General features: G+C 35.2%; 1 long non-coding RNA gene across 1 annotated transcript; it reads left to right on the forward strand.

Moving 5' to 3' along the window:
* Window positions 1-1,400: 1,400 nt before the first annotated feature.
* Window positions 1,401-4,365, forward strand: LOC121407073. The gene is made up of 2 exons (XR_005968865.1): window positions 1,401-1,522; window positions 1,998-4,365. It is a non-coding gene; the product is annotated as an uncharacterized LOC121407073 (long non-coding RNA).
* Window positions 4,366-5,789: the final 1,424 nt, after the last annotated feature.

The raw sequence follows: 5,789 nt of genomic DNA on the forward strand, positions 1-5,789 counted from the left end.
CAGATATTTTCGTCAGAGCAAGTGTCTTGTTTTCTTTTAGGCCTAGTAACTGGAAGTAGAGCAATCGTGAGCAGAGCAATTGTTATTCGAGGAGCATTCGTCGCAGGTATTTTATTTAGGTCTTACATGTATTTTTTAAAGCAACATGCCGAGAAACTGTCGATGGAGCAATTGTGGACGGAGCAACTATTGGCGGAGCATTTGTCCCTACATGCGTAGCAAATGTCGGTGGAGCAACTGTCCCTATATACATGCGGAGCAAATATTGGCGGAGAAATTGTTGCCGGAGCATGTGTCGTTCGGGTAGCATTTGTCGCTAAATGTGGAGCAATTGTCTGTGGAGCAACTGTCGGCGGAGTAACTGTCGGTGGAGCAACTGTCGGCGGAGCAACTGTCGGCCGAGCAACAGTTGGCGGAGCAAATGTCGGCGGAGCAAATGTCGAGGAGCAAATGTCGCGGAGCAAATGTCGCCTTTTGGGGAGCATTTGTCACCGGAGCAATCGTCGCCGGAGCATGTGTCATGGATTCGACAGACATTGTTGTGACCAATGCATTTTAAGGCCTTTGATTGGGTATGGTACTCTTCAGATACTATTTCAGGGTCAAGTATATCACCATCTGTTGTTCACAATCTCCAGGCTTTGGAGACATCCAGATCCCATAATGCACTTTTAATGATGATATGTGGTGAGGCTTCGGGGAGGAAAGAAACCTTTTCCTTGTATGCCTAAAAATGTAAAATAATAATAATAATGCAAATTTATCATAACAGTGATTATGGTATTGCTGTATGTCTGTCACCAGGTAAAAGAAAGCATACCCAATGTATTATTGGACTCACACCTTTAAGTATGCAATTGTTTGAGCAAATGTGTAATAACAAAATATGCTTTGACTCTGCAACCATCTGTCCAATTTCAAAAACCTGGTTCACTATGGTTAAAACTTGTGAGAAAAAAATATGTAATTGTGGTGGAGATTTGACGACACTCACAAATCAAAGCCCATGTGAACTTGGCTTTTACAAGGTATTACCGGTAGTTGCAGAGACCATTGCATGAATCTGTCCATGTAGTTTTGCATGATTTTATGAAAGATTGGAGTATGGCAGGCCAAGTGGGGTTTTCATTGATCTTTGATCATATCTGTAAATAATGTTAAATAATTTATTATTTGATGTAATTGATAGGCATACTTTACTTCTGATTAATATCAGAGTAAATTGTGATTGCATAGGACATCATTTATCATGATACTAGTAAAAATACATTACATCCTACATAGATAATATCCTGTATAGTGATTGGTTCAAATAGCATCTGATCATATGACCAAATATATTCCAACTACGATTTTTCATGATGTCAGACCTCAATATATTTCGCTGTACCAAATTTCAGAAAACTGGATATTCAGCTTATCTCTTTTGTGCGCTGGTCAGCGAGCTTCCTCTCCTGGGCAAGTCCCGTGATGTATCAGCGCAGGCACTAATCTTTGTTCCACTGAGCGCGATTGGAAGTAGGTCAGTTGGGTGAAGTTAACCGGACTCTGCAAGCTCAGCACATACATGTAGATTTTGGTTCTAATTTACTAAATGTAGGATATAAAACAAATACATCAGGTGTTTCCTTCAAAAGCATATAGTAGAATTATTAATCCTCTGTTAGACTGGTAATATAACTATTGCCAGACTAACCTCGGATAAATAATTTTCACTATACTTTCTCAAAGCCTCATATATATCAAGAAAAAATCATACTTTTGAAATAACCCGGGAAAATAGCCCAGTAAAATCTTGAGATTACCTTATTTTGGATTTTCATAGTTGTGATTGTTCTGTAAAGTCAGACATATGTATCGTATTTGACACCAGTTGTTTTCCATTTCCATACATTATATCAATGGTGTAGTTGATGATACATTTTTATTTGTTTTTGTTTTTAAATTCATCCATTTCTATCATATCCTTTAATGCCTTTCCTCCCTATTTTTTACAGAATGTTTGAGATAGCTTGGATTGCTTAGTCAGACTGCCGAATTCACCTTTGACACCCCTTCGCTATTGTGCCACAGTGATATTAAATTGAACGTTTGAAGGAAGCATATTGTAGAGAATGAATTAAAAGGGATAGCAAATAATGTTTAAGTTGTCACATGATTAAGAATACATTAAATTCATTTTACTAAAAATAGAGATTTTGAATTGTAAGTACATCTTATTACAAATCAAATGACAATTGTTTATAAATAAGGCCGATGTTTTAGATATCTAATGTAAGAAAAGAGCACACTTATTGTAATTTAGCTATCCTATGTTTCAAAGAAAAAATAAGAGGAAAATAACTTTTATTTCTGATTTTGATCTAAGCAATGGTGATAATGTGATATGATTTCATTATCAGACAGATTCAACTAGTTGTTTCTTACTTTCCCCATAATTTTGTCATTTTTTATGTTGCTGGGTAATTGTAAATTATTCTTAGATTTTCTGGAAATACTTATTTTACATTCCACATCAGTCAATTTGTGTTATCATTGATGTCTTAGATAATAACATTAGAAGCTTGCCTGACATAATCTACTCCTGTCCAGTGCTGCTTTTTGTGTCACTAATACCTTGACCACATTTGCCCTACGGCGGCCAAATGGCAAGTCAAAAACAGCCATTTTATTCATTTTTATTCACACTACCTACATTGAGCTGGTTAAAAATGGCTGTTTTTGACTGTTAAAACGACTGTTTTTGACTTGCTGTACGGTTGTCGTATATAGAGCAAATGGGACCAAGGTATAACTGACATGTTTAGGCATGAATTATTCCATCTTGAAACAGATTATTTTCATTTTGTTATTAAACAAATATATAAAATAGTGAATTTGATGAACATAACAAAGTCTTAGTTAAATGATATGCTGTTTTTCATACCATTCACTGTCTATGTATTATTCTTATTACGGTAGGCTTATGTCTATTTTAACTTCATATTTTGCACATCTATGAGTTGCAATTTTCTGCGTTACTGTTACGGTTCCTCTTTGAAATTGGTCGTATTTCAAGGATATTCACTTATTTACTATTTCCCTCAATAAATGATAGAATGAAAATATGATATTAGAAAATGAATGAAAGGAAATACTAAGCCCCAAGTCGTAAGAGCCTCAGATGATAGTGCTTTGTAAATACTTTGTGTAAATATACTGTTAATCCATTGTTTATATAATAATCCAGATGTATTTGCTTATTTGATAATTTGATGTACATGGTATTGGGGAACGTTGGTTATGTGTTCATTCATGTAAATCAATCATGTTCAGAGTGATAGAATTGCCCGGGAGGAATGCAAATGAGAAATACCAAGTTTAAAAATGCCTTTTTCGCAAACAATGCTTAGTACTTTCTTAGTGCTTTGCGGTTATTGTCGTAGATACAATTATCATAATAATCATATCAATGGTAGTTAATTATTGATGAAATTAATATGCAGCATTATAACAATCCTTTTATTTATTTTTATTTTGGAAAAGATTATCTTTGAGGAGTGAGAAATTTTGGGGGTGATATGTGATTTTTGGTCATTTCAAGTGGGCCCAAAATTCATATTTGTTATTTTGTCATGTGTGCTTGATGTCTATTGTACATGTACTTTGTCCACTCTTTACAGCGCGAAAAAAATGTAATGTAAGTTACTTTGATTTGTCAAAACATTTTATGCTTTTATTCAAAGGCTTTACATTGCATTCCTTCTCCTTTAGGTTAGATCATATTTTTTTTTGCTAGAAGGTCTTTTGAATGATATCTTCCCATTTGTATTATGTTTATTTAAGTTATTCGTACAAAGATATTCCCGGGCTATCACCAGGTGGATGTGCATTACATGTGTTTCTAGTTCATGCCATTTTTGTCAAAATGTGGAGCAGATTAGCCATATGTTACTAAAACAAATCTCTGCAAGATTTTCATTTGGTTTGCACTTTCTTAAAAGCAGATGGACAATCGGACATATTAGATAATTTTAGAGGATGGAAAAAAAATAAAAAAATTACAATACTGGTGTAAACCCAAGCAGTGAATCTATTTTTTTTGGGGGGAGGGGTGAAATATTGTTTAATCTCACTTGAATAGTATGACGTTATATATTCACACCCATAATAGAAACATACTACTTGTATAGCTCAAATTACATTATGATATAATGTCCCTTTGCGTTTCCAATTGGACTTGGGTATTAAAACCCTGCACTGGTGTACCGATGGGGGGGGGGTTCATTGCCGAAAATCATAAAGGAAAGGGATAAGGGTGAAATATATTATTTTCTGAATATTATCTCAAAATCTATTACAAATTTTTACTATTGTACGCCCTAATGAAAATGTCATAATAGTTGCTCGCTTGTTACTTTTTAATCAATTTTATGCGATATGCCATATTGAGCCCCCTCAGGATATTTGGCTCATGCCGCCACTGTTACCCTTGCTTTAGCCCTGCAACCTTTTCAGCATTTCCCCTTCCTGCCAGGTACCCATTTACCTCACCTGGATTGAGGGCAGCACAATTATGGATCAATTTTTTTTTATAATTCAGTTATGGATCAATTTCTTGCCAAAGGAAATTATGCCATGACAGATTCGCACTCATGACCCTCTTATTTCAAATTCAGATGATGAATCCACATGGCCACAACGCTCCACAAAGAGGTGGGTTTTTTGCGAGCAAACAAGTTATAGTGAAAGGGGGGGGGGCAAATTATTAGCAAGGCAACAATAGTCGGAACTGACTAGTTTGTCTATTCAAAATAACAACAATAGAGCCCAGCAATAAAATCAACTTGAAAACTGACCGGAAAAGGTTTTTCTAGGTCCTACGTATTATTTTTTTTCATTACCAGGTATACCATAATGTTTGTCATCAGTCAGTGGATTGGCCTGACTTATATTATGAGTATGTAGTTTGTAATTTTTTTTCTCGACGAAATGTTTTTGGTACAGGATTTGAGAATTCCTCATGGGCTGCATTATTGTATTCTATTCCCAATCCTCGGGTTTCAATTTTATTTCTTTAAATCCCGTTGTCTAGATGTGACATAGGCCTATGAGGCTTTATGCCAATGTGCACATTTATGTAAACAAAATATTAATGTTTCTCAATGGTGTATAATACATCCAATTCAATCCATTTATCATATTCTGGGGATTTTATTTTGGTTATCAGTATAAACTGCTTGAACGAATAGTGACTGAATAAAATAATTAACACGTACAGCACACTTGATCGTATCATTATTTTCTTTAATTTATATGGTTGATTTCTTTCTTCATTTTTGTCTAGCCTGCATAGCAGAGCGAGACCAGGGGTCCGTTGCACAAAGAGTTGCGTTTAAACGTAAGTCAAAAAATCAATCGCAAGTCCAAAATGCGCGCTCTTGATTGGTTGAAAATGAAGTTGCACATGATTTTTAAAGATGCGTATGATTTTTAAAGATGCGTTTGATTGCAACTCTTTCTGCAACGGGCCCCAGAGGCGCTGCTTTTCCGACCGCGGCGGCGACGTAATAAATCTTAACCAAGGTTAAGTTATTGAAACTTCATAACTTAGACAAATATAATTCCTGAAACGTAGACATTAAGAGTAAGCAAGTATCACTGATCTTTCGTGAGTTTCCAGTCCCGTAATTGAAGTCAAAGGTCATTAGAATTAAATGAACTTTGACCGTGATGGCGTGGGTATTTTTCTTAAATGTCATCATGACTTTGAAAGTAAATGAAATGCATGAAACTTTAAATTGGACGTA

The sequence above is a fragment of the Lytechinus variegatus genome, chromosome 1 (genome assembly GCF_018143015.1).
Source record: "Lytechinus variegatus isolate NC3 chromosome 1, Lvar_3.0, whole genome shotgun sequence".
Lineage (NCBI taxonomy): Eukaryota > Metazoa > Echinodermata > Echinoidea > Temnopleuroida > Toxopneustidae > Lytechinus > Lytechinus variegatus.